The following is a 24,352-nucleotide window of genomic DNA, read 5'->3' on the forward strand; positions in this document are numbered from 1 at the left end:
ATAATATTCTCTCAACTTTCTTTTCTTACCTGAAAATTGGCTATCCCCTGAGAACACATATTCTGCAGAACTCTCACTTGGAAGAAGTTTCTACTTTTCTAACCTGCTAACCTCAGATGGTGTTGGTGTCTTCTTTGCTCCCATTAGTGGCTTTCCGACCATTGTTCCTTCTCCATACTGGCAAACTCCCTGCTTCTATGCAGTCTCACTTTCTCTCCCCTGCATTGTTGTTAACCTCCCGATCACTCCACCTCATGATTTAATGACTGTGGCAAGGTTCGCTGGGCAAGTCTAGATGAAGACTTCAGTACTCTGGTCCCCATGACCTCTATATCCTCAGGGATATTCTCCATCTCTCCACCTCAGCCACCCAGCTTCCATGATCACAATCTTGATTCGTTATTTTCTCAAATTGCTCCATTTGTGACATCACTAATTCAAATGTCTTCCTCTTGGAATGACAACTTCCTAAATTTAAATCATCTGCTCATCCACTTCCATTACAAGCTTTCTAGCATTATCAGGATTTTCAGACAATAGTTCTCTCCATATTCTTCTTGTTAGTCATTTTTTATTGCCAATTCCTTCTGTATCTAGTGTAAAGTCCACTGCCCATAACCTTAATCACTCTTTTGTCAAGACCCTGAATCCATTTGCCAGCTACCCAGTCAATGCAAACCTGCATGAACTCAACTAAACAGCTTCTTCTTTTCTAGTTTCTTGAATCCTGCTTGAAGAAACCATGCAATTAAGATCTTTTTCTCACTCTGAATTCATATTCATTATGAACTGATTCCTCAGTACATCCTGGGAATTCTATTATGTTTTATAGTCAGATCACTTTCCATTCCTTGCAACTATTATTTCTGATGCTCGTTTGCCTGCAACTTGATGTTGCTGCCTAATTAATTAAGGAAAAAAGAAGGAACAAGTTTGGTTTTCTCAGTTAGGCTTATATGACTCTCTGAGCAGCATTCTCTTTCCCCCTGACCTACTTCAGATGAAGTTATCTACTGTTATTTTTTCTTTTTTTTTTTTAATTTTTATTTCATTTTGGAGAATAATTGATTAACAACATTGTGTAAGTTTAGGTGTACAACAAGGTGATTCAGTTATGTATATACATGGATCTATTCTTTTTCAAGTTCTTTCCCCATTCAGGTTATTACAGAATATTCAGCAGAGTTCCCTGTGCTATACAGCAGGTCCTTGTTGGTTATCTATTTTAAATACAGCAGTGTGTATATGTCAGTCCTAAGCTCCCAACCTATCCTTTTCCCCATCCTTCCCCCTGGTAAGCATATGTTTGTTCTTTAAGTCCATGTGACTGTTTCTGTTTTGAAAATAAGTTCATTGACATAATTTTTTGGATTCTGCATACAAACAATGTATGTCTTTTTCTGTCTGGCTTCAAGATTTCAGGTCACCTTTTCTTTCTCTTTTTCCATACATAATTTGTTTTAAAATTGTATGATTTTTCTTATATTGGTGTCCTATACTAAGTCCTATGAGCTCTAGAATCTAGAACAGTATTTGACACATAGGGTAGACACTCAGTAAGTAAATTAATGAGTGACCAGTCTACTGTTTCCTATAATACAATAATAGTCATTCTTTTGTGACTGTAACAGCACAACATGGTTTGTGTACATTACTTCTCTGAAAGCCTAACAGATACATTTCTATTCCTGTGTTACAAAGAGTCAGGTTCTGCAAAGTTAAGTTACATATACACACATGCAGGGTGGAGGTATGGCATAGGTGGTGCACAGAGCCATTTGCTTCTAAGACATTGTCTTGATGGTCTCCAGTCTGCCAGCCTTGGGCATATGGAAATAAGAGATGCCACGACCTTCCTTGAGAAGCCTATAGGCTGGTAGAACGGTCCATGTATATATATCATTACAATAAAGTGGATCATTGGAAAGACACAGTTAATAAAAAACTTACTAAGGTAACACACAGATGGCGCACACTTCCCAATGTACTGAATAAGGAGTAATAATCAAGGAAGGATCCTATTGTGGGTGAAGACTCTCTCTCTCTGGTAACATGCTAAGCCATGAGGCATAGAAAGCCTCCCTCCCTCATTAAATCCTCTGTGCATTTGCAATATATGTTAGGTGTCTCTGATAATTAATTCTACAGTAACAATTACAAAAACAAAGAAGGGCAGGAACAAAAAGATTGTGATAATTTTGAAATCCTAAAAGGAGAAGAACAAAACAAGTGAAGAAAATCTGTACACACTTTTATTTGTTCTTAATTTAATTTTTTTTTTTTTTGGTCTTGTCAGAAGGAATGCAGGCTCTTAGTTCCTAGTTCCCCAACCAGGGATTGAACCCACACCCCCTGCAGTGGAAGTGTGGAGTCTTAACCACTGAACCATCAGGGAAGTTGCTGTATGGCAGGAAGGCAATGGCCATGTGTGACAGAGCAAATGAGCAGATCGGCACTTAGAATCAAACAGGTTCTTGTTCCAGTCCTATAACTTCTTCATTGTGTGACATCTTTGGGATTTCTAAGCTATCTGTTGAAAAATGGCAACAATAACAAATGCTTAATAATAGTACCAACCTCATAGGGTTGTTGGGGGGATGAAGTGATATGTTACCAGGTATATTGCTTAGCAAACAGTTAATAATGGGAGCTGTTGCTATTAATTGATAAAAATATATATCTTATTAGTGAAGATATATATTTGCATTAATATCTTCACTCTTAACTCTATCAGAGGCATTCAGAAAGCTTTAGCTCTGAAGATTCTAAGACAGTGTGGCTCTGGGGTGGGGAACAGGCATCCGTATTTTTTAAAATCTCTGCAGATGGCACTGGTGCAGAGCCAAGGCAGAGCAGCCTTCATGGGCTCAGGGATTGGTGACTTTCAACTCTGTGCAGAAGGGGCTCTGTTAAGCACCTTGGAATATAGATTTCCAGGTCCCCGTTCCACAACATTTGTGATCTGTGGATCTTTAGTAAGATCCATGAATGATATGATGAAGAGGGAACCAGACCATATATTGAAATACACTGGATGTTACTGGCTCTCTGTGAATGAATGTGAAGATGTAACTCAAGCTCACTGGAAGGGTAAAATATTTTTGTGAACACGTATCAACTAAACCATGTGAGTTTTGAAAGTTCACTTCACTGATTCATACAAACCCAACTCAGAAAATCAGATTTTGCTCTTCCCAATCATCTAGAAGAATAAGACTTGGAGGTCCCCTCAGCCCCCTGGATTTATTTTTGTCTATAACCTAGAGAAAGTGAATGCAAACAGCTAAGCAGTACCACCTGGGTAGTGCAGGCTGGAAGAAGTGTCAGACCCTGAAATCAAGTCATCTAGATCTCATATTTTCAGTCCAGAGAGGGAGCCTTTGTGAGGTAGGACTTAACCCAGAAGCTCCAACAAGTTTTTGTTGAACAGAAATGGATCAGACTGCCATCATCCTGCCAAAACATTTAATATCCTGTCCTCCTACAACTGCAGCATGGTTCAGAGGGGCCCAGAAATGGTCAGCAGGCACAAAGCGGGACATGCAGAGCAGAAAGGCCATTTTCAGGCAATAAATGGCTGTGGCCGGCACTTTTCAGAGCTTTTGGAAGAAGTGCAAATCTTAAATCCCAGAATGGTACAGACAATGATGTAGAGACAGGTTATAGGAATACCACTGAGAAAGCCTCCAAAGAGCTTGAGTGTAAGGCAGCTCCATGCAGGGAGTTTGACAATTTTCAGCTACACATTAAAATAACATCTGTTCTGCTCTAATGTGCGTGCATGCTCAGTTCCTCAGTCGTGTCTGACTCTGCAACACTATGGACTGTAGCCACTGGGTTCCTCTGTCCATGGGATTCTCCAGACAGGAATAGGAGAGTGGGTTGCTATGCCCTCCTGCAGGGGGTCTTCCCAACTCAGTGATCGAACTCTTGTCTCCTGCAGCTCCTGCATTTGCAGGCAGATTTTTTTTACCACTGAGCCACCTGGGAAGCCAGTTCTGATCAAACACAGGACATAAAAAGTGTGGGTACCAAAGAGGTCAGCAGGTGGCAGCACTGGATGACAAAGCTAATCCAAACGGCGTGAGACAGAACTATTTCTCTTGGCCCTCCTGGCAAAGGTTTCAAGAAGAGCGTGTATTCACAGTGTAATTATCTGTGGTTTTTAATAAACATTTATACACTTAAAAAAAATTTTAAGTAGAAAATGATAGTTTTATTCCTTTGCTAGGAAAAGGGAGAAACAGTGGGCTCTTGCCCTTGAAAACTATGAAAACAAACACTAATAGTTTTTTGAATACTAGGTATGGCAGTTGTTTATTCTATTTGTTCCATTAGTTAAGTGAAGTTGCTCAGTCGTGTCCAACTCTTTGTGACCCCATGGACTGCAGCCTGCCAGTCTCCTCCATCCATGGGATTTTCCAGGCAAGAGTACTGGAGTGGGTTGCCATTTCCTTCTCCATTATCCTATATAATATCACAATCCTTTTGTTTCTTCATGTTTCCATATAGATCATTACCTTAAAAAATCTTATTCCTTGCTAAGTGTGCTGAACTTTGCATAAGCACAGTCCAGCTGCTGAGCAGTTTTATGGGGGGATGCTGACTAAAGCAGCCGTTTTGGATGTATTTGAAGAGAAAAAGGAAATTAACTATCTTTGTATAGAATAATTGCTTCAAAGTTATGCATATTATAATTGTTAGAAAATATCATTGTCCTAGAACCTGAGATTATGGCAAGCATTTTTAAGAATCTTGGAGGTTGTTCATGCAACAGTTGAAGTTCCCTAAGATGATTAAGATGATGGCAAGATGTGATGAGAAAGAAAATCATGAGTCATTTTAAGTTGAACAGAGGGACATGACCAAAGGTCAATGAGTGATAGCAGCAGAGTAGAGTGCTACCAAATATTACATATCAAATGAGGAAATATTTTTCACTCAAAAAAGAAAGCAATATATCTGGAGGCAACAATGGTGAGCTAGGAGATTGCCAAAGTCACTTCTGCTCTCTGAGGTAACAGAACCAGCATGTATGAGATATGAACAGGGGGTGCTTGAGAGATTTTCAAGGGACGTTATTCCTTGACTTGGTTGTGGTTAGTGTAGGAGGTTTAAAAAACATTGAATGAGAAAGATGTAGATAAATATTTTTAGCACAGAACTAGGATTCTAGAGAGCACTAAGATGGATTGAAAATAAATCAATTTGGAAAAAAACGGACTTAAAAGGAAGGAATCACAGAGTTGTATGTAGATAGCAGGATTGATAAAGGGTCTTGCATTTGCCCAATGACCAAGCATAAATGATAAGGAACATAGTTAAACTGATAGTCTTATTGATAGGCTGCCCTCTTGGAATGACAGTTAAAGCTATTAGATTCAGCATACATAGAGTGTGTGTGTGTGCGCACAAGCACAAACACTCAGTTGTGTCCAACTATTTGCGACCTTATGTACTGTAGCCCGCCAGGCTCCTCTATCCATGGAATTTTCCAGGGAAGAATACTGGAGTGGTTTGCCGCTTCCTAGTCTAGACGATCTTCCTGACCCAGGGACTGAACCCATGTCCCCTGCGTCTCCTGCATTGTCAGGCAGATTTGTAACCACTGTGCCACCTGGTGTATTCCTGGATTTTTCTGTTGTTTTGGTTTAGCGTGGTTTGATTTGGGTTTAGAAGGTGTTTTTGTTTCTTTCTTTGTTTTTGTTTTTAGGGTGAATTTTCCCTGGACAATAGAGGAAAATATTTAGCTCTTGAGGTTTTTACCTCCAGGTATAATCCCAGTTGCTCAATACTTAGAACAAGCTATTGAGGACACTGAACTTGGATAAAAACAGTCTTTAATTACAGTTCTTTATGAATGGTTGTGGGGTATTAGTTCGATTTTGAATTTTTATCTCATTATTTCATTCAAATCCTAAACAATCCAAGAATTTAGATATCATAACCTATTTGAATGATGAAACTATAATAACAGTTTCAGCAAGAGAAACATGCAAGAATTTTGAACCTGTTCTTAAGACAAGGAAGGAACTAGGGAGGTAATTGTGCCTGGATTTCTGCTCAAAGTCAGATTTGGGGAGAGTCTGGTGAAAAGCGTGGCCTAGGGTCATATCAGCAATAGTTTAGCATCCTCTTCAGAGAGTGATCAAGGCTTTGATGGCTCAAGAATACACTTTTCTCAAAACTTTTTAGCAAAATATTTGAAACAACGAAGAGTATTTTAGTTTCATATTCATCACAGAGCACATAAACTTGGATAAATACGTTGGCTGATAAAACTATTGATATATATTTTTAAATAATGGTGTTAAAAGTCCAAGGGATTATATAGCAACTGTGAAGAACATAATTGAAGAATTGGAACAACATCACTTGCCAAAACCTGTAAGCTAAATTTAAGTTACACTGCCCAGGAAATCACTCAGCTTTATGCATTGTTGTATCTTCATTTAAAAAAAAAAAAGAGCAAAGGCCTCAAATATTTTAGAGGGGGAAAAAAGCCAGTATGCCATCAGACTTATATTTGACATCATCTGCAATATACAGTAGAAGTGGTTATTTATTTTTCTATTCATCTCCCAGCTGCAGTGGGTCTTTTACAGCTATGCTGGAGGTTGGGGGATGGGTGACAGTTTTCAGCCCTTCCTCCAGCGACTGAAAGCTTTTGTTCCATAGCATCTAGGGTCTGAGTGGGGCTTCCTGGTTTTCCTGCAGAAAGGATGTTTTCCCCCCTGCAGCCCTGCACTGATGAGTTTTTTTCCCAGTCGCCAGTCCTCCTAGTAATCTTTCATTAGCACTCACTGGAAGCCTTTAGAGAAGAGACTGTCAGTGGGTGTGGGTTGCCCTTGTGTCTATGGCTCCCAGGAGTTCCATTACCTAAAAATCACCTTTAGCAATTTGTGAATATGTTTATCTGAATTCTGCTTACTTGCTTGTGTGCACCTGACGTCATCTCTTCCTCTCCTCACTTGAGGCCACAGGTGAAGTGTGCTCATGTCGTCTCTGCTTGCAGGACCTGTCATCTCTTGGACTTCAGGTTACTTAGTTGCCCTACAGACTTGGAAGGAAATTATGACCAACCGAGATAGCATATTAAAAAGCAGAGACATTACTTTGCCAGCAAAGGTCTGTCTAGTCAAGGCTATGGTTTTTCCAGTAGTCATGTATGGATGTGAGAATTGGACGGTGAAGAAAGCTGAGCGCTGAAGAATTGATGCTTTTGAACTGTGGTGTTGGAGAAGACTCTTGAGAGTCCCTTGGACTGCAAGGATATCCAACCAGTCCATCCTAAAAGAAATCAGTCCTGGATGTTCATTGGAAGGACTGATGTTGAAGCTGAAACTCCAATACTTTGGCTACCTCATGCGAAGAGTTGACTCATTGGAAAAGACCCTGATGCTGGGAAGGATTGGGGGCAGGAGGAGAAGGAAACGACAGAGGATGAGATGGCTGGATGGCATCACCGACTCAATGGACATGAGTTTGAGTAAACTCCAGGAGATGAAGATGGACAGGGAGGCCTGGCGTGCTGCGATTCATGGGGTCGCAAAGAGTCGGACACGACTGAGCGACTGAACTGAACAGACTTAGCTCTCTGATAGTTTCAAGAGAACTTAGGATTTTGCAGTTTATCAGGCTTTTGTCATTGTTGTTCTTAGTGTAGAAGCAACACTCTTTCCATATTTCTACATACTAAACATAAACACCAGGCTCTGTAACTTTTCTGAATATTTAATATTTCTACCCTATTCTTTTCCTGCTGTTTTTGGGTGAGGGTCTAAATACTTTAACTGAATTTATCCAGTCTGGTGTTTTTTATTTTTTAGTTATTTTTAGTAATTAAGTAGTAACAAAGAGTTACTAAGTAGTCCTGGAAGTAACTAAGTAGTCTTAAAAGAAAGTTACAATTATTTAATATTACTAAATAGTAAATAATAGTAATATTTACTAAATATTAAATATTATGTATAGAGATGGAGAAGGCAATGGCAACCCACTCCAGTACTCTTGCCTGGAAAATCCTGTGGACAGAGGAGCCTGGTAGGCTGCAGTCCATGGGGTCGCTAGGAGTCGGACATGACTGAGCGGCTTCACTTTCACTTTTCACTTTCCTGCATTGGAGAAGGAAATGGCAACCCACTCCAGTGTTCTTGCCTGGAGAATCCCAGGGACGGGGGAGCCTGGTGGGCTGCCATCTATGGGGCCACACAGAGTCGGACACAACTGAAGCAACTTAGCAGCAGCAGCAGCAGCATGTATAGAATTATAATTATATCTATATGTTTTTAAATTTTAGCTCTTATTTTTTGAGTGTCATTTCCTCCTCTATCTCTTTGACAATATTAAATATATTTACGTTAAAGTGATTTTTATTTATTTATTTTATTTATTTATTTATTTATTTATTTATCCGTTTGGCTATGCAGCATGTGGGATCTTAGTTCCCCAGCCAGAGGCTGAACCTGTGCCCCCTGCATTGGAAGTGTGGAGTCTTAAGCACTAGACCATCAGGGAAGTCCCTAACATGATTTCTAGATGGCTCTGTTATTTTCAATTCACCAGCACCAGCAGTGAAATTGCCTCTTGGATTTTAATTTTTGATAACTTTCTCAGGAATAAATTTTCACTTAGAGTACAAATTTGCAACCTTTTTTTGAGTAGTTCATTTCTCTCTGTGTGTGCCCATCAGCTGTCTCCAGAAACTGTATTGCTGTCTCTATCCCTGGGTCCAGGGTCCAGAACAAGATCTTATTTTTGTAACATGGAGGTCTTACTGCACATGTAGTGGCATTGCATACGGCATCTCCAAGCTGGTGGGTGGTCTGGTGCATGTCTACGTTGCACAGTAGCTCTTACCCTGCCCACAGGAGCAGACCTGGGTAGGGGTCACCACTTTTATCAGTCATTATCCCTTGATGTCATAGAAGGTGGCTCTGATCATGTACAAATAGACACACACACATACATATGCATGTATCTATTTGCTGTTTTAAATATTGATTGTTTTGTCATTTCAAACCTTAAGTACCCCTTTACATTACATAGTTAAACACACATTTTATAGATATCTTTGGATCTCATGTCACCAAACAAAAGAAACAACTAGGCAGAATCTCCTTCAACTTCCCATGTCTACCAGTAAAACTATATGGCACTTATCTCCTTGCTAGAAGGGCAATATCTTTTCTCTTAGCTTAAGTGTGTAGGCCCTTTTACATTCTCAAGAACCTATCAATCTTCCTGCTCTTTGTTATCATTAATTTGACCTTCTCTACTATCTTCTTTCCATCAATATTTCAAAATTAATCTCTCCAATAATAAAAACTAAAAAAGAAAATAAAAAATACCTCCTCTGACAACAATTTCTCTCTTCAGCCACAAATCTCCATCTTTCCCTTGGCAGTCAGCCTCCCGAGTGAATTTTCCATAGCTGCTGTTTTCATCAACTCTCCTCTCCTCTCCCTACTGAATACACTTCTATCTGGCTTCTCTTCTGAATGCTCCACAGGGACTGTTTTCACCGAGGCCACCCACATCTCTGCTGGACACTTGAGTTCTCATCCTGATCTTTCTCACTAGTATTGGATACTTTTTACTGAGTCTCCACAAATTCCCTTTTTACCTAAACCCTAAAATTCTGTTGTTCCTTTGATTCTAAGTCCTTTCTAGTCCTTGTTTACACACTGTCCCTCATAATCTCTCCCAGTCACTCATACAGCTACAATTACTACACATGTACTGACAGTTTCCCTATGTATATCCATACCACTCTCACTCTAGATTCATAATCAATTGCCTAGTTGTTGTTTTTTTTAACTTGGATCTCACAGGCACTTAAAATTCAGCATGTGCAAATAAAATGAATTATTTTTCTCCCCCAAGCTGCTATTTCTTCAGAATTCTCTATCTTCATAAATGGTACAATCAGCTGCTCATTTCCTAAAGCCGGAAATCTGGAAATAATCTTGAATGCTCCGTCTTCCTCACTTTCTTTGCCATGCCTTGCTAATTCTATCTCCTGAATAGCTTTCATAATTTTCTTACTCCATTTCCACAGCTACCAGTCTAGTGAATATCACCATTATACTGGTATGAAGGTTAACATCACTGAGTGATTAATAACCTCTTAAATATTCTTCTTTCTAATATATTTATTTTCACTCATTCAGAAATGTTCTGTTTACATGTGCAAGATAACGCATGTGCCAGGCACTCTGACAAATATTAAAAAAAAAAAGCTTTATAAACCATTTTTCAAATAGAGTAAGTGAGAAATGCATAAAAAGTCAATGAGTCAAATAGTGATGCCTGCATCAAGGGTACTACAGAAGAGTGCCAGGCAAGTTCAGAAGAAAAAGTGCTACTCCCATCTTGAGGGGAATGGGGAGGAGGTTTCATGGGTGGAAAGGGATATTTGAGCTGAACTCCGTTGCTTTGGTCTTGAGAGTATTGAGCTGAAAAAAGATAAAAGGAAGGGAGTTGTGGAAAGGAAGAAAGGAAAAAAGAAGGAGAACACAGTGAAGTAAGACCTGGAGAGTGCAAGGATGCACTTATTGAATCTGGCAACTGGCAAGTTGCTGGAGGATGTGTCGTATAAGTCAGCTGAGACATAACACTGAACATAATTCATGGGAATGCATTGTTTCCACATTTCCTATCCCTCTGTACATTGCATTTTGTTACAAATGTATAGAGATAGAGAGGGCCATGTATGAAGTTCTTAACAGATTGAAGGAGGAAGGAGATTCCTCCGGCCTCTGGAAAAATGAGATATAGCCCAGAATGATGAAATGACTTTTCAGAGCACATTACTCATCACGTCTAACAACTTCAGAGTCACATTTTGTCTGGTTCCTTCCTCCACCTGTGATATTTACACGAAAAAAATTACTTTTAGGGAATCCTTGTTAGGATAGGAGGTTTCATTACCTCTCAGTACCTGTAGGAACAAATATCTACCACCTTCCAGTGATCAAAATGTTTTAGTTATAGCTCGAAGTGGCTGCTACATAAATTAAAAAAAAAAAAAATCCATAGCATCACCGACTCAATGGACACGAATCAGGGAGATAGTGAAGGACAGGGAAGCCTGGTGTGCTGCAGTCCATGGGGTCACAAAGAGTTGGACGTGACTTAGAGACTGAACAACTAAGTGACTGCTGCATAAAAAAGAAAAAAACTTAGCATATAAGAATATGGGATTGAGGTAAAACCTCTTCCTCTGCATGATTACAGCCCAAATATCGAGTTATTCTAATACATTTTCCATTGTGAGAGCATTGGAATAAATATGAAACTGCTGCTTCAGGTTTGCAATCTTGTTCGTGAATTTAAAAATTGTAATTATTATTTTAGGTATCAAATATAGTACTTTTATTTCTATGAAACAGAGTAAACAAGAAAGAAATGTGAGAGGGCAATTATCTCTAACTTGAATCCTAAGATACTTAAATCATCTCTTGTTTCCTTTGCACTAAATATTGATTTCTTAATTCTGTAAGGGACACTTAACACCTCTATTTATATATTAATGACAGGAAGAACAGTTTTATACTTTCAGCTGAAGGAGATTATTAAGAAAGAGGCACTCGATATTGTATGCGGAAGTGTTCTGTTACTTTAATGTAGTCCATAAATTATAATTGAGGATATCTAAAACAATTATAAACAGAGAAATCCACTCTGAACTAATCTTTGCTATTTATATTTAAGCCAATTATTTAAAGAAAGGCATTTTCCCATATAATTTTATGTCCCCCCCCCCAAATCTATGTAAGATTTTTTCCTCAGAAGACTAGCTTTAACATACTCCATTTGTTTTTTGAATTTCATTCTCCTCATCTTCTTTGGACCTAAAATTTATATCTATCTAATTTTTCTTAATGCTAAGATAATGTATCCTGTTTTGCGTTTTTCTTCTTCAAACAGGCTCAGTTATCTAAATTAAAAAAAAAGAAAATTTATCTTTTCCTGACTCTGCTACGTTTTAGAGTTAAAAACCTAATCTTTCTTCATTTATGGAAGATCTAAATTTTATATGCTTTTGTTTTCTCATTTATATCAGTTCATTCATTTGTTCATCTATGCATTCAAAACAAATATTCACTGAATTTCAACCACTTTTAAGAGCCAAATCAAATACTTCCTTCTTAATAAAGCCTTTTTTGAAGTCCATTTTCCCCTCCCTAAGATGTCCTTGATCTTTTCCTTCTGTGAATTCCTGTTATTCTCTTTAATTTACTTGCTTCGTTTTGTTTCATACTTTGGTTATCTGTATGTGTTTTTTCTAACCTTCTAATTAAAAGCCCTTTGAGGGTATAATCTTGTCTCCTGAATGTCTAATGAATTACTGAGACAATTCCTTTCAATGAAGTTCATTAAGTAGTTAAAATATTCAATGCATTAGTTTCTAAAATTTATGTTTCATCAGGTTTAAAGAAGGAACTCAGAGTAGCATAAACAAATTGAACAAAGACTCCGAGATGGGAAAGCATGAAATGTGGTTTCACAACATCTAATCCACTTCTGGGCTTCCCAGGCATCTTAGAAGTGAAGAATCCACCTGCCAATGCAGGAGACAAGACCCAAGAAAGGTGGGTTCGATCCCCGCATCAGAAAGATTCCCTGGAGGAGAAAATGGCAACCCACTCCAGTACAATCCCATGGACGGAGGAGCCTGGTGGGCTGCATTCCATTGGGTTGCAGAGAGTTGAATGTGACTAAGCATACATATACACACACACACAGCCAATCCACTTCTGCTAGATAGAAGGACCTGGAAAGGAGCTAATGGGAGGAAAATTGGGAGCAGCATGTGGAAAACTATATTGCTATGGCTATAGTTGAAGACTCTCCAGAAAGTCTTTTCACCTTCTGGTAACCACCCCAGGCCTTTCCTACATCAGCCTTCACTGTATGTGTAAGTCCTCTTAGCTGGTGTAGCTGTATACCATGTGTCATGGGCTTGGTATAGCAAATTAACTCCATTTCTGGTTGCAGAAAAAAGTCCTTCATATGATTTGTTTTTTCCTAGAGTTAACAAGGTAATTTTTCCTAGGGATGCTGAGCTGAAAGGGCTTCTCTGGAGTTGCTGACAGGCATTCACTCCCTAGAGTCTGCCTGCTAATAGAGCTGAGGCAAGCCAAGGAATGAAAAAAAGAGAAAGACAATGACTTCAGTCAAGTCTCTGAATACAGTCATGTGAGAGTTCAATGTGTCCTTAACTTCTCAATTACATGACCCAACAAATTGTGGTTTTGTTTTTTAGGAGTTTGCTTCTTGTACTTAATTGGACTTAAGTTGAGTTTCTGTCACTTACATGAGGAGGGGAGTGGATGATGTTGAAAGGTAGTTTGTGTTTTTACTCTAAAGATGGAAGATCACTGAGGACTTTAAGAATCAGGAAATCAGAATTATATTAGCTTTTTATTTATCCATTTGCTGATTATTCTTCTTAACACCAGTGGTCTTCACCAGTTTCTTCTACTCAGCTTTTTCCACAGAATTGTTACTAGATTCAGTGACTCTTTCTCACTTTGTATTTTCCTTGATTTCATTATAGTATGTGATATTGATCATTTATTCTTTCGTATATAGACTAGTGCTAAAAAGAATGGGCTTTCTGCTAGATTTAGTTTGAATCCAGTTATACTGTGTTTTAGTTGTGTAATCTTAAATGATTCATTTGAACATGGGACTTCAGTTTCCTCATCTATAAAGAGGGGTTAGTAAATTTACCTCATAGGGCTTCCTGGGTGGCTCAGTGGTAAAGTATCCATCAACAGTGCAGGAGATGCCAGAGACGTGGATTCAGTCTCTGGATGGGGAAGATCCACTGGAGGAGGAAATGGCAACCCAATCTAGTAATCTTGCCCAGAATATCCTGTAGTCAGAGGAGCCTGGTGGGCTTCAGTCCACGATTTCTTAGCAGAGTCAGACATGACTGAGTGACTAAACAACAAACAACAACAAACCTACCTCAGAGTTTAGTTGTGAACATTAGAATAATAATAATAATAATAAATGGGGAGTGACTGAAATAGAGTAAAGGCTCAATGTGGAGTAGCTATATGGTATAGAAAGTAAAGTGTAAATTCTCACTCTTTCCCAACGGATAAACACTGATAAAGTATTTGCAGTGAATACGTTCATGTCTTCCTTTTACATTTATGTGCAATATTTTTAATTTTTAAATTTTTATTAATGAATCTTGGAGTGCAAGGAGATCCAACCAGTCAATCCTAAAGGAAATCAGTCCTGAATATTCATTGGAAGGACTGATGCTGAAGCTGAAACTCCAATACTTTGGCCACCTGATGCGAAGAACTGACTCATTTGAAAAGACCCTCATGCTGGGAAAGATTGAAGGTGGGAGAAGGGGATAACAGAGGATAAGATGGTTGAATGGCATCATCAATTCAATGGACATGAGTTTTAGTAAGCTCTGGGAGTTGGTGATGGACAGGGAAGCCTGGTGTGCTGCAGTCCATGGGGTTGGAAGAGCTGGATACAATTGAGCAACTGAACTGAACTGAATTGATTAATGAATCATATACCTAATAACTAGGTTCTTCCTTTGAAATGTTTCATATGCACAATTTCCTTTCCGTTCCAATTGCTATAATGCAATTTTTGACCTGGATATCTGGACAGATTTGTTAGCCCATATTGCTTTCTTTTAGCCTATCATGTATTCTGCTATTAGATTAATCTTTCGAAAGCATGGGTGTTTTTTCATAAATAAGAACTTGCACTTTTTTTTCTTACTGCCAACTACCAACTGCACTAGGTATAAGTTTGTTTCAGCTGCAAAATGTTTCATAAAATTTAACATTAGCTACATACCATTTCTTTACTTTTATTCAGCTCTATTAGTGTATAATTTACATAAAATAAATTTCATTTGTTTTAAGTGTAGAGTTTGATGAATATTGGCTATTGTATACAGGCTTAGAACATGACTATGATTAAGGTACAGAACACATTCATTAGTCTTAAAAGCTCCCTCATGACCCTTTGCCATTGACTGACTACCCAATAGATCTTCACGCTATTATCATAGTTTTGCACTTACTAGAATTTCATATCAATGGAATCATGAAGCAAACAGTGTTTTTTAAAAATATTAATTTTTTTAATTGGAGGATAATTTCTTTACAATATTGTGGTGGTTTTTGTCATACATCAGATGAATCATCCATGGGTGCACATGTGTCCCCCCATCCTGAACCCTGCTCCAACCTCCCTCCCCACTCCATCCCTCTGCGTTGTCCCAGAGCACCGACTTTGAGTGTCCTACTCCATGAACTGGACTTGCACTGGTCATCTATTTTACATATGATAATATACGTTTCAATGCTATTCTCTCAAATCATCCCACCCTCGCCTTCTCCCATGTTGTCCAAAAGTCTTTTCTTTACATCTGTGTCTATTTTGCTGCCTTGCATTTAGGATTGTCATTACCATCTTTCTAAATTCCATATATATATGTTAATATACTATATTGGTGTTTCTCTTTCTGACTTACTTCACTCTGTATAGAAGGCTCCAGTTTGTCCACCTCATTAGAACGGATTCAAATGTATTCTTTTTTATAGCTGAGTAATATTCCATCATGTATATGTACCACAACTTCCTTATCCATTCATCTGCTGATGGACATCAGGTTGCTTCCATGTCCTAGCTACTGTGAACAGTACTGCAATGAACATTGGGGTACACATGTCTCTTTCAATTCTGGTTTCCTCTGTGTGTATGCCCTGCAGTGGGACTGATGGATCATATGGCAGTTCTATTTCCAGTTTTTTAAGGAATCTCCTCATGTTCTCCATAGTGGCTGTACCAGTTGAAGCAAACAGTGTTGGACTTCTTTCACTTAGCATGATGTTTTTTGATTTATTATGTTCTTTTTTTGTTGCTAAGTAGTACCCCCTAAGTATGCATGTAATACAATTTATTTATCCATTTACCAATTAATGAACATTTAATAACATGTTTCCAGATTGGGGCTATTATTAAAAAAAAAAAAACCTGTTACTATGAAAATTTGCCTACATATATTTGTGTAAATCTATATGTTCATTTCCTGTGGTAAATACTTATAAGTAAAACTGTTGGTTCCTAAAACAGATCCTGGCGTGTATAATTTTATTGTCATAAGGTAGCACTAAACTATTTTCCAAAGTAGATGCACCATTTTGCATACTACCAGCAACATATGAAAGTTCCAGCTAATATTTAGTCTTTAAATATTTTTACCCCCTTATTGTTCTTCTCTTTCTGAGACTACCTTATATAAGTTTTTCTATTTTCTCTGTTCTTTACAAAGGACAGTAGATCCCTGACTCCACTAGACAACAATTCTCTCTTTCCTCAGTCTTCTCCATCATTTCACTTTTAAGCTCATCTGGAGAATTTTTAATTTCATATATAGTATTTTTCAGTTCTAGAATATCCTTTGCTTCTTTTTATTACTTATATTTCTCTCTTTAAATAGTTCCTATTTTTTTATGTACACCAGACTTAGATTCTTTTACTTCATTGAGGATTGTTACATTAGCAGTTTTAAAATCCTAGTTGGCTTACTCCAACATGCAAGATAATATAGAGGTTGGTCTCAACTATTTTCTTTTTTCTTGATAATCTATAATATTTTCCTAAATTTTTATACATCAGATAATTTTGGATTCTATCTTGAACATTATGAATGTTAAGATATGGAGACACTGAATTCTATTGTTTTTCCTCCAAAGAGTATTATTTCTTTTATTTTAGCAGGAAATTATCTCAGTTAGATTCCAGCTACAAACTGCGCAATGGCTCCCAAATTAACTCAGATTATTTTCTTTAAGTGAACTGTTATGGACCTATTGCACCAAGTGTTGTTTGGGAGTCTACCAAAGACATAGGCAGACAGAATTTGAGCATTCCCTTTATGTCTATATTCTCTTCCTTCAGATTCCCCCTCTTTTAACAATTTCCCCTGGATTCAGTCTTTTGATTCCCCAAGCCAAGAAATCATTGGTTTTCCTGCCACACTGACTGCTCCTGGCTCTAGGTTAACAGATGCAAAAATGAGAACTCATTCTGCAGAACTCTCTGTGTGTGGATTCCTTACAAGAACCTTCCTGGTTCTGTTTACTGTGAAGTTCCTTTATGTGACTGCTTTTTTGTGTTATATCCAAGAGTTTATGGCTGTTATCTTTAGGAAGGTCAATCTAATAAGATCTTTCACAGCCATTACCAGAAGCCAGTACTTCATATTTCTTAAAAATAGTAATGTCAATCTAGAAAATAAATTTATTCAGGCCATTAATTCTTTATCCTTCCATCCACATGTTTAACTCAAATTGATCTTATAAGATGCACTAGAAACTCAGTTCTCAATTGATCTTTTTCTAGCTGCAGCTTGGATTGCTTCTCTCTTAATCTTTCTTTTTCTTTCTCCTTCCCTTCCTTTCTTTCCTCCCTCCCATCCTTCCTTCCTTTCTTTTTCTTTCTCTCTTTATTTCTCTTATTCTCTCTGTCTCTTCTATGTTCGTTGAAGTTTTGGACAATTCTTGATATCAAACATACTAACTTACTTTAACTAATGACACAGAATATCTAAACTTTACACATTCGTCAGTGATCTCCAGCTCAAGTAGTTTTTTCCTGAGCTCATACTTAATACAGACTTGACCAACTTGTATTTGAAAGCCGTATTCTCATACCTGTTCATTCCTTTTCTGTTCAGGAGAGTAGTGTGATGGTGGTAGTTACCTGAACTTACAATCAGAGGATGTAGTACCAAACTTAAACTTTTATGCGTTGGATCTAGTATCTCCATCTATGAAATAGGTATATTATGTGAAATGCCAGGCTGGATGAATCACAGGCTGAAATCAAGATTGCTGGGAGAAATATCAACAACTTCAGATATGTAAATAACTGATAATGGCAGAAAGTGAAGAGGAAGGAAAAAGCCTCTTGCTGAGGGTGAAAGAGGAGAGTGAAAAAGCTGGCTTAAAACTCAGCATTCAGAAAACTAACATCTGGTCCCACCACTTCATGGTAAATAGAAGGGGAAAAAGTGGAAGCAGTGACGGATTTTATTTTCTTGGGCTCCAAAATCACTGTGGATGATGACTGCAGCCATGAAATTAAAAGATGCTTGCTCCTTGGAAGGAAAGCTATGACAAACCTAGGCAGTGTATTAAAAAGCAGAGACATCACTTTGCCAACAAAGGTCTGTATAGTCAAAACTATGGTTTTCCCAGTGGTCATGTATGGATGTGAGAGCTGGACCATACAGAAGGCTGAGTGCGGAAGAACTGATGCTTTAAAACTGTGGTGCCGGAAAAGACTCTTTAGAGTCCCTTGGACAGCAAGGAGATCAAACCAGTCAATCCTAAACGAAATCAACCCTGAATATTCATTGGAAGGACTGATGCTGAAGCTGAAGCTCTAATACTTTGGCCACCTGATGTGAAGAGCTGACTCATTGGAAAAGACCCTAATGCTGGGCAAGACTGAAGACAAAAGGAGAAGGGGGCAACAGAGGATGAGGTGGATGGCATCGGTGACTCAATGGACATGAATTTGAGCAAACTCTGAGAGACAGTGAAGGACAGGGAAGCCTAGAATGCTGCACTCCATGGGGTTACTGGGTCAGACATAACTTGGCGACTGAACAACATTCTTGAGTTGATTTAAGAATTAACTACACAGTGTATTATAAATGTGATTTGAGGTTTTTATAATTGCTTCTATAAATTTCAAGTTCTTTAAGGATCAAACCCTCTAGGGTGGAAGTGTGGAATCTTAACCACTAGACTGCCAGGGAAATCCCATATAAATTCAAGTTTTTAAGTAATAACAACAAAAGAATTTTAGAATTTAAGAAAAAGAACATTACCTGGATACCCTATTTAAATCGTAAAACTCAGGGAAATGAGCAAATGTGAAATCTATGTCGTGTAATATAATACCGTTGACTTTTAAAGAAGCAGATTATCTTTGGAAGTAGGATATCTCTGCTTTAGGAACACATTTGGGGCTAATAATGCCCACTCTAAATATTATCTCAAAAAAATGGGGGCCTGTGTCCTTTTATTATGACTTTAATATATTTTAAGTAAGACATTTATTTTGAAAATATAACTTTCAAGAATATCTAAGCAAATTCCTATGCCTTTATATTCCTATACCTTTATATTTGATTGCTGGCTGAGATCATGATAGTCTATAATCATGCCCCCTAAAATGCTACGATATTAACAAATCAAATTGATTGCAACCATTCATTCGTTCATTCAATAATTACAGACCACAAAGAGTCAGGCATACATCTTGGTGCTTATCATACAGTAGTAAACAGACTAAATCCCTGATTTTGTGGTGCTGCTGTGCTTAATTGCTCAGTCATGTCTGACTCTGTGACCCCATGGACTGCAGCCCTCCAGGCTCCTCTGTCCATGGGGTTGTCCAGCCAGGAATACTGGAGTGGGTTGCTATGCCTTCCTCCAGGGGATTGTCCCAGTCCAGGGATCTAACCCAGGTCTCCTGCATTGCTGGCAGATTCTTTACTGTCTGAGCTACCAGGAAAGCCCAATTTTGTGGTACTTACTTTCTGGTGCATGTGTGCTCAGTGGCTCAGTACTGTGCAACTCTTTGCCAACCCCATGGACTGTAGCCCACCAGGCTCCTCCATCCATGGAATTTTCCAGGCAAGAAAACTGGCATGGGTTGCCATTCCCTACTCCAGGGGATCTTCCTGAATCAGGGATTGAACCTGTCTTCTGCTTCTCCTGCATTGGTAGGTGGATTCTTTACCACTGTGCCACCTGAGAAGCCCTACCTTTTAGTAAGGAGAAACAAATATAGTCAGATTATAATATGTATTCTGAAGCAAATGTAGGAAGTTAAGAAGACAGGATAAATGAGGAGGAAAATGCTCTTTTACATAGTTGAGTTGGTGAAAATATCTTTTGAAAATGACACCTGAGCAAAGACCTCATATGAATGTGGGACGGAGTCATAGAGCCAATTAGGAGGAAGAGAGACAATGGAAGAGGGAATAGTAAATGGAAAGGTCTTGGAGTAAGAGATTGTTTAATATCCTATAAACAAGCTAAGAGAGATGAAAGATTCAGAATAGTGGTAACACAAGAGAGACTGTGCAACTGCATTATGGGAGGTGGACATTAGTTATATTCAGAGTAAATAAGGGAAATAATTTCTGATGAATGGATCTTTGAGGTAGTATTTTTGGAAGTGTTTAGTAGGTAGGGATGGTGATGGATAGCCCAAGAAAAGAAATCATTAGAATTGTCCTTGGAGACCAACAAATTTTATCTTTTGGGATTCTTTTGCATTTCACATGATAAGAGATACAGTTTCATTAAGCATTTTCAAGAATGGTTTGATTTGGTAAAGTGAAAGTGAAAGTCGCTCAGTCATGTCCAACTCTTTGTGACCCCACGGAATATACAGTTCATGGAATTCTCCAGGCCAGAATACTGGAGTGGGTAGCCTTTCCCTCTTCAGGGGATCTTCTGAACCCAGGGATCGAACCCAGGTCTCCCTCATTGCAGGCAGATTCTTTGCCAGCTGAACCATAAGGGAAGCCCAAGAATACTGGAGTGGGTAGCCTGTCCCTTCTCCAGGAGATCTTCCTGACCCAGGGATCGAACCCAGGTCTCCCGCACTGCAGGCAGATTCTTTAGCAACTGAGCTATCAGGGAAGCCTCTTGATTTGGTAAGCACTAGATAAAAAGATGAATTTGACCTTGCTATACAGACTGTATGGAATGGAGAAGGGGTTTGTGGATGCACTAGCCTTGGAGACCAGCTGGATTGTGGCCAAATGGATACTAAACACTACCAGACTATACTGGTAATTCTAAAAGTTGGGATCTGTCTTTTCTGTATTAATAGCATTGATCTTTTGTCCAGGTTATAAAAAAACATTGCCAGGAAGCTGAGCACGTGGTCTACCTTGCATTGCCACAGTTTGACAGATTATGAGACTTTATGTTTTATTTCTTTCAGAGCTGAAATATTAATTCTCATTGCCCCTATGAACTCTTCCTCAGTATATTATTTATATTTAACCTATTTTAACTAAAATACATATGTTTATGAGAAAGGTTGTAGTAAAATTTCATCTAAGCATCACATTTTATTAATACTTTTTCTTCTGAAGCCCCTTGAAAGAAAAAAAAAAGTGCTAACCTCCTGCTGTGAGTCTTTGGTCTTTTCAAAGAATGCAGTAATATTCTTGCTTTTTCTTTACTTTAGGAGAACTTGCTGTTTAATTTTCTTTATATATATAATTACTGGGAGAAAAAAATCTTCCCACTTAATGACTTTCTAGACTGAAAGCAAACTGAGTCTACATACCACTGTATTGAAGTATCTGAAAATACAATATAATATTCACCCTCAAGCCTATATTCCTTTTCTGATATTTTCATTTTTATTTCTGAGAAATGAAATTTTACCATCACAACAATTAACTTGTATACATACATTTTCAAAGTCAGTTTCACTACTTCCCTGGTAATTATTTTTCCCCCACTTCCACTCAATAGATTGTCTCTTCTGAATCTTTTTTTTTTCCCCAGAAAATGCTAATACTTTACATATGTGTTATATTAACACCTCCTTTCACATCTATGGATCAATAGATATGTTTGGGAAATTTTCACAAGGTTCTTATTTGTAATTGACTTTACAGAGAGTTCCAGTATTTATTCCAAATAGTATGTAACATGGTAAAAGACCATGAAATTCAGTGTGGTTAATGTTACAACCTGGAAGATCACATGATCTGCAATGTAAAATGAATCCAATTTCTTATATTTTATTGATGACTTCGTCACCTATTCATAAGTTTAGTGTTTCATTTTCTGTCTCATCTACATTTAATATGCTTCCTTACACTAAAATTAGCTAATAGAAGACAGATACAGCCCCATAAAGAAAAGAGAAAAGAGGGAGGGCCTAGGAATTCACTAATCATTAACTATTTTCATGTCATGGGTACCATAAATACAGCCAAATTTCATGATCAGCTTTTAACACTAAGCCCAAATGTCACTACATATATTGAAGTTTGAATCTGTGGAGGAAGCATAGACACTAAAAATAGAATGAACCCTGAAAAATTAGTTACTCATGTGTCATGAGCTTTACATGCATTATTTTGGATAATCCTCACAACATTCCTACAAAGTAGATACTATTATTATCTGTATTTTGCAGCAGTGGAATATGAGTCTAGAGAGATTATTGTACCAGGCAATAACATATTAAGTGTAGATCCAGGATTCAAACTAAGCAATCTGATCCCAGAGTCCCAGCTCTTAACTGCATATCAACAAATGAAGAGAAAAATAAAGAGCAAAATTTCTTGTTTTTTTAATTGCTTGTGGGATTCAGTGGTATGGTATGGGTTTATCTCCCTCAGGGGGTTTGATTGAGAAAGTGGAGAAAAAATAGGCAAGAGAATTTGGTTCATTTGCTTGTATTTACAGATAGTGATAAATGCTGTTTGTGTGACAATTCTATTATGTTAAAATTCTTGAGTTTTTGCTAGATTAACATAAAAATGAGATAATAGTGCCCAGCTGATAAAGTATAGCTGTGAAAAGAATAATGAAAAAACACAATAGAACCTATTTAGAATTAATCTATACTATAAATACCAAATATTAAAAATGAAAAATGTTCAGTCATTATCTTTAGGATTCTGATATTAACTTCAACGGATACGTTGAGAATACGGTACCCATAGCCTTGGGAAAAAAGAAAGTATACAAAACTTTATATTCTTTAATTGGGTTGGCCAAAAAGTTCATTGGGGTTTTTTCCCGTAAGATGTTATGGACAACATATCAAATTATCCTTATTTCTTTTTTAAAAAGAAAGAAATAAGGTTCTGCGGTTGTCATAATGACACCCTCTATCAAGTTACTTTAATTGTGTAATCCCATGAAAGATGAAAGTATTCAGTCAGGTACTTTCATTGATATTGGAATAGACACTTATTTCTCATCTTTTTAAGGAAATTCTAGAGAACTCTCCAGATTCCAGAGACCTTTCATAGGATTTAGGATTTAGATAAACTGGGCAGGGTAGATCTGTCTACCTGCTATATGTTTTACTTGATATATATATGTTTTACTTGATATATGTTTTACTTGAATGAAATTTCACTTTTCTGGGAGCAATATCAAAATCTACTATTTGTCAACACATCACCTAAAAGTTATTTCAAAAGAAAAGGGCGGGGGGGGGTGCGGGGGCGGGCAGGGCAGGAAAAGATGACAAGATACACTGAATTCTAAACATATGTCAGGAAAAATGTGATACTAAATTCCTTTTAAGCAGGAGGACTATATCATATTTAAGACTTTCTATTTTCATTGGTATATATGTGTGTGTGTGTGTGTTCAGTCATGTCTGACTCTTTGCAACCCCATGGACTGTAGCCCGCCAGGCTCCTCTGTCCATGGGGATTTTCCAGGCAAGAATATAGTTGCTTTATAATGTTGTGTTAGTTTATGCTGTACAGCAAAGTGAATCAACTATACATATACATATATCCCTTCTTTTTTGAATTTCCTTCCCATTTAGGTCACTACAGAGCATTGAGTTCCCTATACCATACAGTAGATTCTCATTAGTTACCTCTTTTATACACAGTATCAGTAGTTATATGTATCAATCCCAATTTCCCAATCTTTCCTACCCCGCCTCCCCTCTTCCCCCTTAGTATTCATACGTTTGTTCTTTACATGTGCCTCTATTTCTGCTTTGCAAATAAGATCATCTATACCATTTTTTCTAGATTCCACATATATACATTAATGTATGATGTTGGTTTTTCTCTTTCTGACTTACTTCACTCTGTAGGACAGTGTCTAGGTCCATCTGCCGTGTATGCTGCCTCCTTAGTTGCTTCAGTTGTGCTGGACTCTTTGCCACCCTATAGACCATCCCTAGGCTCTTCTGTTCATGGGATTATAAAGGTAAGAATACTGGGGTAGGTTGCCAAGCCCTCCTCCAGGGGATCCTCCCAACCCAGGGACTGAACCTGAGTCCCTTATATCTCTTGCATAGGCAGGCAGGTTCCTCACCACTAGCGCCACCTGGGAAGCCCTAGGTCCATCCACATGTCTGCAAATAACCCAGTTTTGTTCCTTTTTATGACTGTGTAATATGTCATATTTAAAGATTATTTTTCAAAATCAGATCACATATTCTGGAACCTTAGGTTTCTTATTTATTATTATTAATTAATAATACATTAGAGCAACTGCATTCTAAGTGTTGGTTAAAGTTCCTTTCTTTGACCTGAATTTTA

The 24,352-nt window shown here is 37.9% G+C and overlaps 1 long non-coding RNA gene across 1 annotated transcript; it reads right to left on the reverse strand.

Moving 5' to 3' along the window:
• Window positions 1-2,236: 2,236 nt before the first annotated feature.
• On the reverse strand, window positions 2,237-23,907 carry LOC145538629 (uncharacterized). The gene is made up of 3 exons (XR_014077106.1): window positions 23,890-23,907; window positions 13,741-13,953; window positions 2,237-2,530 (listed from the first exon to the last, which is right to left on the reverse strand). It is a non-coding gene; the product is annotated as an uncharacterized LOC145538629 (long non-coding RNA).
• Window positions 23,908-24,352: the final 445 nt, after the last annotated feature.

This window comes from Giraffa tippelskirchi, chromosome 2 (assembly GCF_054371585.1).
Source record: "Giraffa tippelskirchi isolate mGirTip1 chromosome 2, T2T-mGirTip1v1.2.pri, whole genome shotgun sequence".
NCBI lineage: Eukaryota > Metazoa > Chordata > Mammalia > Artiodactyla > Giraffidae > Giraffa > Giraffa tippelskirchi.